An 18,167-nucleotide genomic window follows, 5' to 3' on the forward strand; every position below is an offset into this window, starting at 1 on the left:
ACAAAACCAGCTGTTGTACCAAGAAGAGTCTGTCTGTGTCCTGCAAGACTACTACAAAATACACCCACTACAAGTTATACCCCTTTTCAAGTAAACGGTGAAAAATCTTGCAACAGTTGGATGTGGCGTTCAGTGTTTGTTGTGCTTATTTGGAGTCCTGCACCTACCCCTAAAACTCACACTAACAACAAAAGATTATGATATGAAAAGTTTGTAAAATTATAAAATATACTGCAACTTAAGTTCAATTGAAGACAATCATACCGCTATATAACTAGTTTGTGACAGTGAGGAGAAACATGATTAAAAAAAAGTAAAGGAGAAGCTAGCAGTACGCTAAGATAATAGGCTAAGCGGTTAGCTTTTGAGCTAACAGGAGAAAACAAGAGGAATGTTTAATTTCATCATTTATATATTCGGTTTAATAATATAACATGTGACATATAATTGAAACGTTCTTATCCGTTATAATTACACAGTTAATACAAAATAAATCATAAAGCGATTGCAGATGAGTTTAAAAGTTATTTTAGCCAATAGAACTGCTTTATGATCTAAGGGGTCATTACTAGGAGAGGCCGTGGTCGTGTGATGGTGGTTGCTTGTCTTCCGGGACGCAGATACACTTGCTTATAAACAGTAACGATAAACTGCAACTTTTGTATCACTTATTTTTGACCATCAGATGGCAGTGCACAGAACCGCGATACTGAAGCCGCTGCGACATTTATGCACAATTATTTTACGTGGTTTGTTTAAAAGTAACACGGCAGTTCCGAGGTGAAATGTTTATTGTGCAGAGCTAAAAGCACGTTACATTTTCTACAAAACAGATTACATTTTTAAAGTCACCATTAATTCAAAATTTAACATTCTTTTATCTAATTGGATGTTGCTGTTTTTATTCTAAACAAATTATAAAAAAACTAATCTTAATATTTAATCAAAAACAATTACTTGCCCTGCCCCCCACTAGCAACAAATTCTTGCTGACGTAACATGCTGATGTACGTCATGGCCGAGGGCTAGGCAATAAGGCTGACCAATAGCCAGATAAGTTTCAACCCCTCCCCTCCATCCACCTGTCAATCACATGATCAATCATAGCAATTAGAAAACAGCATTGTGATCCTGTGTATGTACAGTGTGTTTATGGGCTGGTTAAGTTATAATGTTGACAGTTAGATAATTTGGTTACAAAATCTTTGAAAAGCGACTCTGACATGAGCAGCACAGTGGAAAGGGGTGTGCGCGTGCACGTGTGTGACTGTGTGTGGCTGTTAACTAAAGCCTATTGGATATTTTTAATTTTTTTAATGGGACAAGTCATTCGACATCCCACCACCAATTCCTGTTTCAGTAGGAATTACGTCAAAACAGCAACTCGAACAACACTCATCAAGACACTTCAGTGTGACTTTAAGGTCAATGTTCTATCAAGCTTTAAATCATCAACAAAACCTACCACCCTACCCTAAACCTATAGTGTCATAAAAAGAAACTACCACTGAGCAAATTGGCTCGGTTGCAAGGGAGGGTAGAGTCACACGGGGTAACCTCCTCGTGGTCGCTATAATGTGTTTCGTTCTCAGTGGGGCGCGTGGCGAGTTGGGCGTGGATGCCGCGGAATGGATGGCGTGAAGCCTCCACACGCGCTATGTCTCCGTGGCAACGCGCTCAACAAGCCATGTGATGAGATGATGTTCTCAGATGCGGAGGAAGCTGGGATTCATCCTCCACCACCCGGATTGAGGCGAATCTCTACGCCACCACGAGGACATAAAAGCACATTGGGAATTGGGCATGCCAAATTGGGAGAAAAAATATATATAAAAAAAATAGATGTAACATGAAAACGTATCGGTTACCTAACGTAACCTCGGTTCTCTCTAGATGAGGGAACGAGTATTGCGTAAGCTAGCTTACGCTACGGGAAAGATTCATCTTTTCTGAGATATTGAAGCCAAAAAATTATCCTTAATTTTTGTATCCATTGTCAACGCAGTGCGGCAGCTGCAGACCTTGAGCGGGCTAGCTAGCGAGCTCATAGGTTGCTCTGTGGCAACTGCTGCAGCCTATAGACGAGCTTGGGCGAACTCGCATCCAATGAGAGGCGTCCCGCGCTCACTGCATCAAAGCCCGCCAAAATGGGCGTGACTAGAGTGCATATAAGCGTAGTTCGTAGGCTGGAACCCTGGTTTTCATTGACTGAAGCGAAAAGTCGCCGTGGCGCTGAAAGCACGGCCGGCTACGCAATACTCGTTCCCTCATCTAGAGAGAACCGAGGTTACGTTAGGTAAGCGATACGTTCTCTTACGAGAGGTTCTCTCGTATGCGTAAGCTAGCTTACGCTACGGAAACCATTGTCAACGCCGTCGCGCCAAGCATCCACTGTATGAGCCCCAGGGAATTAAGGGGGACCTGGGAGAGCCCTTATGAGTGGGGAAATAATATTTGGCCGGCAAGAATGCGGGTCATTGATTGTGTAATACATAAGCACATAGTGGGAAGGGAACGACAGAGCGGCGGTGCTGGTCTGTGTGGAATGTGTCCCATCAGTGCAGCTCACCAGGGGAGCTGTAGCGTATTAAACCGCTAGTAGTTTTGCCTGCAGAGCGGGCACTTCCATATTGTAAAATCTGACAAAGGTGGAGGGGAAGTCCATCCCGCTGCCACACATATGTCGTGGAATGGAAATCCCGCTGGACCATGCCCACGAGGATGCCATGCCTCTAGTGGAGTGAGCCCTAATGCCCAACGGGCATGGCAGGTCTTTTGACGCGTATGCAGCAGCAATAGCGTCCACTATCCATCTAGATAGTGTCTGTTTCGAGGCGGCGAGACCTTTGGTGCGCCCTCCGAATGAAACGAAAAGCTGCTCGGAGCGTCTGAAAGCAGCGGAGCGCGCAGTATACAATCTCAGTGCTCTGACCGGGCAAAGGAGATTGGCGTCGCGCTCGCTATCGGTGCTGGCAGCGCCGATAGGGAAATGACCTGTGCTCTGAAAGGAGTACCGATCACCTTGGGAACACAGCCGTGTCTAGGCTTTAAAATGACCTTGGAGTCACTTGGTCCAAACTCAAGACACGCAGCGCTGACAGACAGCGCGTGAAGGTCTCCCACACGTTTGACTGATGACAGGGCAGTCAGAAAAACGGTTTTGAGTGAAAGGTATTTCAAATCCACGGATTGAAGTGGTTCGAAAGGGGGGCTTTCATAGTTTCGAGAACTATAGAAAGATCCCAGATAGGAACTCGATGGGGCGCGGGGGTTCATCCTTCTAGCTCCCCTGAGGAAGCGGATGACCAGCTCGTTTTACCCCATGACTGGCCGTGCAGGGGTTCAGCGAACGCCGCAACGGCCGCCACATACACTTTGAGCGTGGATGGGGATCTGCCCTTATCCAGCAGCTCTTGTAGAAATACGAGCAGCTGACTGACACCCCACATGTCCGCGGGTCCAGGTCTCTGTCGGTGCACCATTTTGAGAACACAGACCATTTTGACGCATAGAGTCTTCTCGTGGAAGGGGCTCTAGCGCGTATGATGGTGTTTATTACTCCTTCTGGCAGAGCGACGGGTAGTCGCTGATCACCCACGCATGCAGCGCCCAGCGCTCTGGGTGGGGATGCCAGATTGTGCCGCGAGCTTGAGAGAGGAGATCTGCTCTCACTGGGATGGGCCACGGCGCTGTCAGTGACAGCTGCGTAAGCTCCGGGAACCATGTCTGATTCTCCCAACGCGGGGCTATGAGGAGCACCGAGTGACGCGTTTCCTGATCCTCTGCATTACCTGTGGCAATAGCGAGACGAGAGGGAAGGCGTAAAGCGGGCGCCTGGGCCAGTCCTGGGCCAGCGCGTCCTTGCTTTTCGAGAAAAATATTGGGCAGTGAGAGTTCTCTTTGGACGCAAAGAGGTCTATCTCTGCTCTGCCGAATAGGTGCCATAACGTCTGGACTGTTTGAGCGTGCAGGACCATTCCCTGGGGGAATATTGTCTCTGGACAGTCTGTCCGGGCCGTCGCTCAGGTGGCCTGGCACGCGCGTCGCCCTCAGCAAGCGCAGGTGGCACTGGGACCAACTCAGTATGCGTTTTGTCAGATGGAAGAGGTTCCTGGATCTGACACCGCCCTGACGGTTTAGGTAGGATACCACAGATCTGTTGTCCGAACGGACCAGGACGTGGTGACCCTGAATGACCGGAGAAAGCGCACGCAGCGCGCACTCGACCGCTATCATTTCCAGACAATTTATGTGAAGGAGCTTTTCCTGAACTGACCATAGGCCTAAAACCGGAGAGCCCTCGCGAGACCGCGCCCCAACCCGTGTTGGACGCTGCCTGTCGAGATGACTTTTCGGGCGAGATACAGCTCCCATTGTCACTCCCCGCTGATACCATTCGGCCACTGTCCAGGGCTGCAGAGCTGATATACAGGTCTGAGTCACCTTGATGGGCTGGCGGCCTGTGGCCCAAGCCCGGCGAGACGCCGGGTGTTTAGCCAATGCTGAAGCGGGCGCATGTGCAGTAAACCCAGCTGAAGTACTGCTGCGGCTGAGGCCATGTAACCTAGCACTCTCTGGAATTTCTTCAGAGGCGTGAGGCTGTTCATCTGAAAAGATGCGGCTAGTCGCTGAACACGGCGCGCGCGCTGTGTAGATAAGCTGAGCCGCCATTGCCACGGAGTCTAGTTCTATTCCCAGGAAGGAAATGGTCTGACTGGGCTGTAGTGAGCTCTTGGTCCAATTGACTGCAAGACCCAAACTGTTCAGATGGCTGAGGAGAACTGCTCTGTGAGACAGAAGCTCCATGTGTGACTGAGCCATAATCAGCCAGTCGTCCAAATAGTTCAGAATTCGCAAACCCTGACTCCGCAGGGGTGCGAGCGCCGCGATCCATGCACTTCGTGAAAGTACGGGTGCTAAGGACAGGCCGAACGGAAGGACGGTGTATTGATAAACCTGGCCGTCAAGGCTAATCTCAAGAATGGCCTGTGACGGGATTTATCTGAATCTGAAAGTATGCATCTTTCAGATCGAGAGAAATAAACCAGTCCCCTGGCGCATATGCGCCGAGGAGTTTCCTGATTGTAAGCATTTTGAACGGTCTTTTTGCAAGCACCTTGTTCAAAACCCTGAGATCTAATATGGGTCTGAGGCCGCCGTCTTTCTTGGGAACAAGAAAATAACGGCTGTAAAGCCCCGACTCGCTCAGAGAGGGTGGCACTTTTTCTATGGCCCTTTTGCACAGAAGGCTTGTTATTTCTGAACGAAGCATGCACGCTAAGCTTCCGTGTTCACAGTGGTTTCGAGCCGCGCCTGAAGCGAGGGGGCGGCGATCGAACTGTAGCAAATAGCCCTGTTGTATTGTGCTTAACACCCACTTGGATATCCCTGGAATAGCTTCCCACGCTTTGAAGCGTAACGCTAGAGGGTGAATGGCCAATTCGCTCTGATTGCCGCACACAGAGCGCTGAACAAAATGTGTGAGCTGCGTTTAGTGTGTTCATGCATGATTGCTCGCAGACAGCATGAACAGGCTGTTTTGTGAGTGACTTCCCGATTGGAATGAATGGGGAAAGAGTCACATCTGTTACGTGATGCGCAAGCATAGTCATGGGCACGGGACTTACACACAGAGGAATGGTTGCTGGCCGTGTAACAGAGCTGGCAGAGAATGGGCGCACGCACGCATTTGTGGGCGCTTTCATTGACTCTGACGCCGAGCGGTTCGTGAATCGCTTTATGTGAGCGTGCTCTGGTGGGGACACGAGACATGCAGTGCTTGTGTGCAGAAGTGAACACTGGATTGTGGGCACATTTTCTACACATAGGGCTGGTCGTGTGACAGAGCGGGCAGAGAATGGGCGCGCAGACGCATTTGTGGGCGCTTTCATTGACTCTGACGCCGAGCGGTTCGTGAACCGCTTTATGAGAGCGTGCTCTGATAGGGGCACGGGATGTGTTATGCTTGTGTGTAGGGGCGAACACTGGGTTGTGGGCACTTTTTCTACACATAAGACATGTTTGCTCTTTACAAGATTTATTTGGGTCGCCGTGAAAACGGCGTTTGAGTGCAGGCAAGCGGGCAGTGTCACCGGCTTGTTGGCTGCTAAATTCACCACTGTAGTAGCCTGAGAGAAGGGGACTGACAGGGGGCAAAGCTTTGACGGTGGTCCGGCCGCGGCGGGACTGAGCCGTCGTTTGTTCAACAAAGTTAGGAAGACTTCGGTTGCTCTGGTTTCAGCGTTACCTTAAATCGAGGCCCGCGGGGGCGGCGGTCTGCGGCGGCTGTCTGAGCGCGATCGAGGGCGGCCGCCCTGTCGACGCTGAGAAGTCTGAGTTTGTTGAACTGGGCGCTGTGAAGAGGCTCGTGCAGGAGGCTGATCACGTGAGCGGCCTGCAGAGGAGCTAGCGCGACGCGGCAGGAAGAGGTTCATGGCTTGGGTGGCTTTCTGGACTTCTGAGAAGCGGTCAACAATGCCACTCACCGCGGAGCCGAAGAGACCGGTCGGAGAGAGCGGTGCGTTGAGGAACGTGGAGCGCTCTGCTTCTCCCATGTCGGCTAGTGTTAGCCATAAGTGTCTCTCGGTCACAGTCAGCGAGGCCATGCACTTCCCTAGAGCTTGGGCTGCAGCTTTGGTAGCGCGAAGGGCGAGGTCTGTCGCGCTTCGTAGATCAGTAACAGCCTCTGGGTGCCTGCCTTTCTCATCCCACTCCCGAAGAAGGTCTGCTTGTAGGATCTGTAAAACGGCCATTGAGTGCAGAGCAGATGCGGCTTGGCCGGCGGCGGAATAGGCGCGGCCAACATAGGCGGAAGTCGCTCTGCAGGCCTTAGACGGGAGCACAGGCTTGGAACGCCATCTCGCGGAGGGCGGACAAAGGTGTGCTGCTACCGAGTCCTCGACCGGGGGATGGAGGAGTAGCCTCTCTCAGTGGCGCCGTCCACCGACGCAGAGAGGTGGAGACGTGGGAACGGGTCCTGGCTGAAAAGGAGCGTTCCACGACTTTGCAAGCTCCGTATGTAATTCCGGCAGGAAGGGAGCGGCCCGGGCCGCAGGTGTAGAGCGGCGATGGCTTTGAAGAAAGCAGCCGTCGAGTATGTTGGGTGTCTGCTCAGGGGGCGGTGACCACTCGAGCCCGAGGCGGTCGACGGCCTGTGTGAGGAGGCGTGTTAACTCCCCTTCGACTACGGCGCGGGTACTGCTGGATTCCTGGGCCGAGAAGGAGGCTTGGGAGCCTGACCACTCCTCGCTGTCCGCAGCCATGATGAAACAGCGGCCCTTATCCTCCGCCTCGTCATCCGAGATGGCAGCAGTGCGGCCGCTCGGCAGCAACTGCGCGTCCCGGGGGGGCGGGGAGGGTGAAAGCGATGCTCGAGGGAGAGGCTCCGGCGAGGCAGTCGCTTCAACCACAGTTTCCGGCAGCCTTTGTGAGTGGCGCTTCTTCCTGCGCGGCTGAAGGTAAGGCGGCGCGGCGGTTTCTGCTTTGAGCGCTTCGAGTCGAGCCCGCAGGGTCGACATCGGTAGCTCCTCGCAGAAATCGCATCCGCCCTCAGTGAGGGCGAGCTCTGCGTGCCCCAGTCCCAGGCAGAGAGCGCAGATGATGTGGCGGTCTCCTGTGCTGAGAAGGGCGCGACATGAGGCGCAAGTGGAGCGAGGCATCTTGAAAAAGACGCTCGTACTCTTTTGTGAATAGTTCGTGAGAACTAGCTTGCTGAATAAAAGGATACGTCGTCGGATGGCGTAGCTCGCAGGATGGCTGAAGGTGGCTGAGACGGCCGGCTTCTTCTAGCGCTGTCCACGCTTGCTTGATGCTCCTCGAACGGCGACGCGGCTTCCAGGTCAGCGATGCGAAGAGCTTCGCTGAAGAGATGAAAATCAGGGTTCCAGCCTACGAACTACGCTTATATGCACTCTAGTCACGCCCATTTTGGCGGGCTTTGATGCAGTGAGCGCGCGGACGCCTCTCATTGGATGCGAGTTCGCCCAAGCTCGTCTATAGGCTGCAGCAGTTGCCACAGAGCAACCTATGAGCTCGCTAGCTAGCCCGCTCAAGGTCTGCAGCTGCCGCACTGCATTGACAATGGATACAAAAATTAAGGATAATTTTTTGGCTTCAATATCTCAGAAAAGATGAATCTTTCCCGTAACGTAAGCTAGCTTACGCAATACGAGAGAACCTCTCGTAAGAGAACTGCGACTGCTGAAACAACCACATAGACTGGATATTGATACAGATTTCCCGATTAAATTAGATTCCAATTCACAAGTTCTCGATTTGATTCGATTCATTATCGATTCATTTGAGTTTCAGTTATACAGTCCCTTTTGCTTACATATAAATTAAATTATCTCCCAGCTAATGCTGTTAACTATAGAGGACCTAGTTTCATTAGAAAAATATACATTTGACTAATTATATGTTATTACTTTTTCATCATTTTGGTCACACTTTGCCTTCTCAAAAATAAACAAATAAGATATTATACATCATATATTATTTTTGTTACATATATATTGTTAAATTGCATAAGTTGTACTATTTACAAGTTAGTGTTGTGCGATATTCTTCATTGTCAGATCATCCTGCACAAGTACTTCAACACTGCTATCCCCGATCTGTACAATAAAACGAGAGAACTAAAGATTTGAATGCGGCTGACATTGTCGCTTTGACCACAGATGTTGTCAAACATAAACTTGACCCCCTACATGTCTGTGACAGTCCATTATATATGGGAGGATTGGAAACTGGAGGCAAAATGTCTCGAAACGACATTTATCCCGGAGAACCACACTGCAGAGGTATGGATGGTAATATAATTTTTAATCGTATAATAATAACAGAAACTTGTTATTGCAGTGTTATTATTAGTAGTATCATTACAATTTTATTTTAATGTGCTATGCAAAGAAAACAAAATGCTGACGAATGACGATGCAGTTTTCGCCATGGCTCATGCAAAAACTAAGAATGATGCGTCTCTTTTATAACATGCACTCTTGACATAATTTGTGAATATAGGTCTATCACCTTGCAATTCAATTTGAATGTAGTTTTGTAGTCTGTTTTTAAAACATTTTCAATGTTTAATTTTTATAATCCTCAGTCGCGTATGTCGGTTATATGCGGTGAGGTCGATGTGAAAATATGGCAGGGCAAATTAATTGTAATATTAATTTGATGATAATAATAATAGCCTAATAATAATAAGAATACATTATTGGAAAAACAAGTCAAATATCATCTTGATATCGTCGAAGGCATCAGCTATTGGCGATATCTCTGACTATCGTCGATCCCTGATATCATCGTCTATCGGCACAACATATTACAAGTATTATTGATTTGTTGAACACGTGGTAAAATTGGTATGGTCTCTTTAACAAAAAACAGCATTTCTGTAAACAATGCCTTTAAATGAGTGCATGTTAACTAGAGAGGACTCCAAAGGGTATTAAATGAGACAGTATTCAATGACATATGGATAGAGTGGATATTAAACACACATTACACGGAACAACTTTACTCTCAACATGCTCAAAGGATCTCACTACTGAACACTTCATGACTAAACTACATAATTCCTGGTGAGTGCAATGTAAACATTTATCAGCCAGTTGCCAAATATATTCACTTTAGTTGCATAGCGCGAAATTTGGTTGCAAATGCGAGTTGTTTCATCTCACTGTAGTAGAGGGTTGAGCATTGTGTGAAAGATCAATCTTGGGATTTAAGATTTGATGTTGTGATCGTTCAAATGAAGCTTGCATTTAATCGGATAAAACATATTTTTACCCACCCCTAACAACCACATAATTTTGTGATCCTTCTATTACACTTTCGACTCGTGTCATCACACATGCTCTTGACTCATACCCCAGTCCTTTGCATCGCAAGTAAAATGCTCTAACAGTTGAGCTACCACGCAATTTGATCACACTTGAGCAAGCTCGTAAAAGTAGTTAATTATGTAATTAAAACATTAATGCTGCCTTCATGTGAAACCTGAATCATCTAAATTTCCACTTGTGAAGTGGTAATTACTAGTATGTCAAGTTCAAGTGATTTGCTTCAGAAAAAAACTGAAAAGATAGAAGAAACCCAGGTTCATTCCTTCGTATTTCTTGGGGAACTCTTTTTTTTTTTTTGACAGTTATTTGTACAGTTGAAGTCAGAAGTTTGCCTACAATTAGGTTGAAGTCATCAAAACAAATTTTTTAACCACTCCACAGATTTAATATTAGCAAACTATAGTTTTGGCAAGTCGTTTAGGACATTTTGTGCATGACACAAGTATTTGTGGGCCTCCACTGTCTGGAACATCCTTGGGAGCAATTTCAAAACACCTAAAAGGTACCACATTCAAAAAAATTGTATGCAAGTATGAACAGTACAGGACTACGCAACCATCATACTGCTCAGGAAGGAGACGCATTCTGTCTCCTAGAGATGAATGTAGTTTGGTGTGGAAAGTGCATATGAATCCCAGAACAACAGCAAAGGACCATGTAAAGAATATATATTGATCCAACATCTCAATACATCAGCCAGGAAGTTAAAGCTTGGTCGCAAATGGGTCTTCCAAATGGACAATGACCACAAGCATAACTCCAAAGTTGTAGCAAAATGGCTTAAGATCAACAAAGTCAAGGTATTGGAGTGGCCATCACATAGCCCTGACCTCAATCTGATATAAAATGTGTGGGCAGAACAGAAAAAAGCATGTACAAGCAAGGAGGCCTACAAACCTGACTCAGTTACACCAGTTCTGTCTGGAGGAATGGGCCAAAATTCCAGCAAATTATTGTGAGAAGCATGTGGAAGGCTACTCAAAATGTTTCACTCAAGTTAAACAATATAAAAGGCAATGCTAACAAATACTAACAAAGTAAACTTCTGACCCACTGGGATTGTGATGAAATAAAACCTGAAATAAATAATTCTCTCTAATATTATTCTGACATTTCACTTTTTTATTGATTCATAAATTGAACACAGAAAAACAAATCATATTCACAGAATCAACAATTAACCCCTACTATTACCCCTCCCAATCCCCAGCAACATCCCAGCGGTCATACATGATTATAGACACACACACAATAAAAAATAATAATCACATCCAGAAATGCCAGATATCCGCTCATTTCCACACAAACAAATTACATTTCCCCAGTCTTCTAGATGACCCTTCTTCAAAGGACACCACCCTCCCCATCTCAGAGCACTACTCCTGAAATGAGACCGAACACACAATAATAAAACAAAATCTTGGGTAGGCCTAACCCACCTTTGTCAATCGGCCTATGCAGCTTACTGAACTGTAATCTGGCATTTGAGATTTACCATTCCAAATGAAGCTATGCTATCAAATTGCTTGAAATAAGGGAGGGGGACATTTATATGGAGAGATTGTAGCAGGTAGTTGAATTTTGGAATAGGGGTTATGGTTAGGGAAAGGCGCCTGGTTGAAAAGCCATTATCGTACGCTGTCAGAGCCAAAGCTTCGGATTTAGACCAATTAATTCTGTACCCTGAGAACTTAGAAAAGGAATTAATAATTCTGTGGAGGCAAGGCATAGGTCTAGAAGGGTCAGAGACAAATAATAAAATAATATCTGCATAAAGCAGAAGCTAATGCGCCACACCTCCTGGAGTAAAATAATCTGAAATTAATCAATTTGTTTGTACCGCTGCTACCGGGTAATATAAAGTAACTTAATCAATCCAATAAACGTACTCCCATACCTGTACATTTCCAAAATCTTAAAAAGATAATCCCATTCTACCATATCAAACGCCTTTTCAGCATCAAGTGAGACAGCAGTCTGATCATTCGCCACGGACCACATGATATTGATGAAACGCCTAATGCAATCCGAAAAGCTACGGCCCTGAATAAAGCCCACCTGATCTATATGTATGACATTTCACATTCTTAAAATAAAGTAGTGATCCTAACTGTCCTAAAACAGGGAATGTTTTCTACAATTCTATGTCAGGAATTATGAAAAAATTTGTTTAAATGTATTTGGCTAAGGTGTATGTAAACTTCAGACTTCAACTGTATTACTCAGGCAGCTTACTGATGATAATGGTATTTTGGGCAAATTCATGTTATGAACAATATGCATTAAAATATTGCTGATATACATAAATGTATATGACTGAAATGGCAAGTGCTAACAAATAGTTGTATTTAGAAAAAATTCACTAAAGAAACAGTTCTCCCAACCTCCCAACTCGGAAACTCTGGTATCAAATTTATTTCTGTATTTCCCAAACATAATTATGACTAGAAGTGTCGTTCATGTGCAAATTCCGAGTAGGAAACTCATATTTTTGATAATTCCGATAGCACGTGAAGACAGTATAAATGTATCGCCTTACAAGTCATGCGCTACAGTAAAAGTGTTAAGATGTCATAAGATAGCACTTTGTGAGAAACAGGTCAAAGTGTAATCTGTAATTTTTTGTAATTTGTGTGAGAGGAAATGTTGTCAGTGCAGTCGTAGCGCCTCTAGTGTTCATTTTTATCAGGAAACTGTCAGGAAATGTAACAAGGCAAAGATGCCTAGGTATAAATAACGTGATTCTGTGAGATCAGGATGTTTAAAAGCCCCATTGCTTCAGAAAGATACATTTTGCCGTCACTAATGTCAGCTAACTATGAGCTAGCATTGACAGAGCCATGTCTATCTTTATTTTACAGTATTCTGATTTAACTGGACTTTAAAATATTTATGGATCCATTATGGAACCTTTCCCCCATCCTATCAGCAAGTATCATCCATATTAATGTTACATGAATGCTATTATTGTTGTTTTCACAGTGCAGAATCACTGTGCATGCACTGCTGTAACCAAGCACACAGCTGCCCGCTGCTGAGGGGCACTGAATCAATCATGCCATCTGCCGCGGTAGGACTGCGGTAGTAGAGCAAGCGTTCTGAACAATCCAGAACCAAAGGTGCTGACAAAGAGGGCAATCATTGTTGTGCTACATAGCAGACCACTTTTCAGTCTGAAAGGCTTAAGAATGGTTCAGTAAATTCCGAGTCACATTACCAATTTGGAATAATCAGTGGTTCTCTTTGCTACATCACAAAACGATGTCTTGTTCGGTCACCACAGTGACAGTACACTGCATCTTAAAGGGATACAAAAGAAAAAAAAACAGAACACACTAAACTTGCCCCAGTGGACAGCGGCAATGTAGCGGAACTTGGCACAGGGCCTTATCTCTGCCATATTTGGACTCATAATGGTTAGGTGCAACTTGACCGCTCAGAGAGTCCATGATACAACAAAAACAAGTTTACTTCACACTGTAGTGGATCACAATTCTGATATCAAAGCAGTGATGCATGACATAAGCAGGGAACAACATCTGGAAAAGGTGCACGTGTCCTCGAGCAGAATTAATTAAAGCAAATAAATAAACAGTTAATTAGATTTCATGAAAAAGCCAAAATGTTCCTAATAAATATGAGCCATCTGGCACTGACACTTAATGAACGAACTATGCTGTTGTATGCAAGAATACTATTTCAGGAAAAAGTGCAGACTGATTCAAACGAAAGCAGACACAGGGCATCTGAGACAGAACGAGACAATGAAATTTATCACAGCATGAAGGTCTAAAACAAGAAATGTTTGCTTGAGATCAATATTAGTTATGTGATGTAGCTCTATTAATAAATAACCAATTTTACCCTCATGGAAAGCTCCATGAATAAGACAGCCTAAGATAACAGTAGTCAAAGTAATTTTGTAAAAACTACACAAAACAGTATTTCAACTAACAATTTAATGAGAATTTAGTGGGAATTGTAATTGAATCATATTTTTTTTACACTAGTAGAGTAAAAGTAATTATATATATATATATATTTTTTTTTTTCTCCAGTTAAACCAAATAAGCCTTGTTTTGTGCACCTTCTAATTTTTAGACTTTATTCATTTAAAAAAAAAAATTATAATTTCATGTGGTGGTTGGTGTATTATACATGTCTGGCATCTGGTGGTAAACTGGAATATAAAAGGGAACGTGGCTGCACTGAGCAGAATTTTAACAATAATCAATTATATTCACAGGGGACAATCAAACCTTTATTTTTTTAAAGAGAAAAGTGTCAGTGGTTGTTTATACTCTAGTGAGGTTAACCCTATTTAAACAGCAAAAATTTAAAGTGTCAGGCATCACAGGTGCATTCTGAACATTTGAATCGGGTATTCTGTCATTGGTTCTTTAGAATGCTTGAATCAAACATTTATGTCCAAAACAAGCAGGTTCCTAAGCTTTTTGGGCATCGCAGTCATGATCGAACATTCGAAACAGAAATTTTTGTCCTATATTAATGAATTTAAACGGTCTAATTTAATGTAATAGTTGATTGTCAAGTACCTTCCAGAGCGTGTTTCAAACATTTTGGGGCAGTTTTAACAAGTTCATTCGAACATCCGGATTTAACATAATTCAGCCATTATTGCAGAGTTTCCATTACACGATTTTAAGCCCGATTTTCGATTGCCTACAGTTTTGTGGAGATCGCCAAAAAAAGCCTGAAATCGTAGGCAAATCGGAGCTCGCTCCAGTTAACGACGATCACAATATATGAACTATCAAAGACGCGATTTGAGAGAAGATGTGCCAACGCATCGCCCATGCCAGCGAGACATCTAGAATGTTAAATATCTGGACCTGTCTGCGATTCCAAATCACGCAATGCGAAATATGTTTTGACTGAACACAATTGCAGAGTTGACCTACAGCCAATGAGAGAGCAAGACACAAGACATGGAAAGTTTCAGTGGGAGGAGTCCTGATGTACCTGCAACAGAACATCATCTAGCATGGCTGCGGTATAAAGAAACTCTCATTGGACTGAAGAAATGGAGAAAAGATTAGTGGAACATTGGCAGGAGCACCAGTGCATATTTTATGTTTCCTCTGAACTGTACCACAACCGGGTGGAGAAAGAGAAGATTTGGAGAGAAATTGCAAATTCTCTTGGACAGTCAGGTAAGCAAATAGGTTGATTTTTCAGTAGGAGGTACGGTTTCATATTGTAACCAATAAAATATATGATGCCTTGAGGCGATTAAAAACAAACACATCATATTGTATTATCTCATATCACTTCTCGCGTGTACTCTTTTGTGAAAGATAATTTGGAGTCCAGGCAGAGGCATCGGGGATTCGTCAATAGTGAAATGTCTTGTAATGTGTTCACCCCTGTCGCGGATTAGTCGTGCAATTTGAAAATGCTACGACTTAAATTTCAAATGACAAGACAGACAGTTGTGTAATGTGAACGGTACAACGATTCAATGTCTTTGAAAGTCGTGTAGTGTGTATGAGTCATAACGGGACGTTTTTTCATTCGGATCGAACAGTTTTTTTTTTTCGTCACAGGCATGTTCCGAACATCTTTAAGCATCAAATTCGTGCTCGAATGTTTGCAACAAAAATGACTGCCCTTAATAAACGCAATTGAATGTTCGATTTGAACAGTTTTTGCACATCTATGCATTTTTACCATCGGATCGAACGGATTTCACATAATTTAGCCATTAACTGGACGTTTTTTTCATTCAAATTTAATGTTTTCTTTGTCGTCATCATTGGGCATCACATATTTAGGCATCATTCGAATGTTTGCAACAAAAATGTCAGCCCTTGATAAATGCATTCGAATGTTTGAATTGAACATATTTGGAAATCATTGGCGATTTTTAACAATCGAATCGAACATTTTTGTCTGTAACAGGTGCGTTCTGGACATTTTTGGGCATCACAACGTTCGAGTTGAACGTATTTGGACAACACTGGCACATTTTAAAGTTCGAACCGAACACTTTTGGCCACCACAGGTGCGTTTAAATCGAACATTCGAAATGCTTTACGCGCTTATGATGCCCAAGTATACTGTCCAGTAAGACAGCTCAATATATTTTGTAATACATCCAGAGTGTGTATATAGTGACTGCAGCAGTATTTAATATGCTGCTCTGTGATCAGATGACGTGTGCATTTCAGGCCCTACTCTACTCCTTCACTTTTAAACCATATAATGGTTATACCGTTTACGGGTGGTTAAAAGAAGGTGTAATTCGTTCTATTATATGTAGACGGGGATTGTAAATAAAGTCACATCCTCTTGAAGTGAACGCAAGCAGTGCAAATGCACATTTAGTAAATCCATATAAAGTGCAAACATAATGAAACTCACCAACAGCTCGTTTCGCTTGTCTTTATTTCCTATTCAGTATTCACTCGAACACTCCTCTTCTCCGGGTTGGTTGGTTGGTTAGAGTGTGTGTGTGTGTGTGGTTTAAAAGCACTAGGCCAGTGTGTGTGTGTGTGTGATCTGGAGCTCTATAAGCTACGTGGCTCTTTTACGCTTCAATATTACACAAGTTTACAGCCTCAACCCTATCCACTAGCTTTTTCCCACGTCTGAAAATGTTCAGGGTTGAGACTTATTGCGATATTCTCAAGCAAACTACTTTTCACCACAAGTGTTGTTAGTTTTCACGGCCACCTCCATCCATACGCGGGCACAAGCTCTTGAAGCGTCTGGATAATCGCCATCATTTTTCGCTCAAGAATGTACACACCTCACTGCGCATGCGTATCACGGGCCCTTTAACCCCATTTAACGAACTTTCATTCCTCTTCTCTTAATGTGTGTCTGTAGTTATGCAACACCTTTTCTCTCTCTCTCAATTTCAATTTTTTTTTTTTTCAATTTCAATTTTCAATTTAAAAGTACTTTAATTGGCATGATTGTGTTTACATACAATATTGCCAAAGCATTAATACACAAAACAGATAATGACAAGACAAATAATAATGTGATAGAATTAAAATAAGGTGCCAGGTAATGAATCAAATGAAATAAAAACTATAATAACAATATACACTATACAATATAAAATATAAAATAAAATATGCATTTAACAGGACATTACAAACATAAGAGAATAGAAGAACATTAAGGCAGTAATTGGTTTCTGAGGGTGTGCAAAAATTTAAGCTGCAACTGATGCATGATGGTCCTCCCCCAGTAACACACTCTCTCTCTCTCTCTCTCTCTCTCTCTCTCTCTCTCTCTCTCTCTCTCTCTCTCTCTCTCTCTCTCTCTCTCTCTCTCTCTCTCTCTCTCTCTCTCTCTCCCTCCCTCTCTTCTGACGTGCAGTAGAAGCAAAGACTGATCAAAAGGGTTCACGGTGCAAACCTTAGTATTTTATTTTACTTTCTACTAAAAGTATTTTAACTTTCTACTACTATTTACTTATTTTAACTGAAATATCTTCTCGTGTTTATTTATTTATTTTCACATCAAGCATTTTTATCACCTCGTGAGAAATTGTTTTCACTGTTGAAAATATATGGCAGTGTTCAGGCCTGGGTTAAATGTCCCATCTTTGAACCGACAGATGGCGCCACATGTTCGCTTATGGCTTAACCAAAGTCCCTTTCAAGTCAGTCCACTCGGCGGGCATCTTGGGAACGCTACCGGGCAGCTCTTTTCTAGGCTAGTTAAACAAGCGGCATAAAATTACAGCTCCTATCTACTTGAATCAGGAAACATATAAATCTCCAAAATTTGGTAAAGATTACGATCAAAGAACATATTTCAAATCAGTAGTTAAATCTGACAACAAAAGTAGCCTTTCATAATGCTCGAGTTGAGTGGCAGGCCATGTCTGTATCTAAAAGTTGATTGGCTCATTTACTTGTAAGGCGGGGTTTCCATTTCTACATCCGCCATACTTAGCGTTCCAATTTCTCCCATTCATTTTAGTAAGTGGTACGCCTTGGGCGAGCCTTTGGTCTAATTCATCACCTGACTAATATTTGACTTTTATGAATAAAATAAACTGATCTAAAGGCTTTTCTTTTTCTTCTTCTTCTTCTTTTTTTAAAATACACTTTTTCCAATTTTTGTCTATCCTCTTATACTAACCGCAATATCCTCTTATATGGGCTATGCTGAAATTAGTATTTTTACATTGCACAAGTAAATGAATTTGCACAAATCCAAATATCATTCAACTACCGAAATGTGGCAGGGTTTCAGAGTCGCTCCGTTGAACCAACAGGGGGCGCCATAGATTGGTGTAAACTCTCTGTGACGTGTGTGTTATGCAAATGAGGC

The 18,167-nt window shown here is 43.7% G+C and overlaps 1 protein-coding gene across 1 annotated transcript in view; it reads right to left on the bottom strand.

Annotated features, from left to right (window-relative positions):
• Positions 1-16,636, bottom strand: part of LOC127631475 (fibronectin type-III domain-containing protein 3a-like) — a 123,501-nt gene extending 106,865 nt beyond the window's left edge. The window contains exon 1 of the mRNA XM_052109601.1: positions 16,236-16,636. The gene's annotated coding sequence lies outside the window, so the exon portion shown is untranslated. The remainder of the gene's footprint in view (positions 1-16,235) is intronic.
• Between the last annotated feature and the right edge of the window lie 1,531 nt (positions 16,637-18,167).

Source organism: Xyrauchen texanus, chromosome 38 (assembly GCF_025860055.1).
Source record: "Xyrauchen texanus isolate HMW12.3.18 chromosome 38, RBS_HiC_50CHRs, whole genome shotgun sequence".
NCBI lineage: Eukaryota > Metazoa > Chordata > Actinopteri > Cypriniformes > Catostomidae > Xyrauchen > Xyrauchen texanus.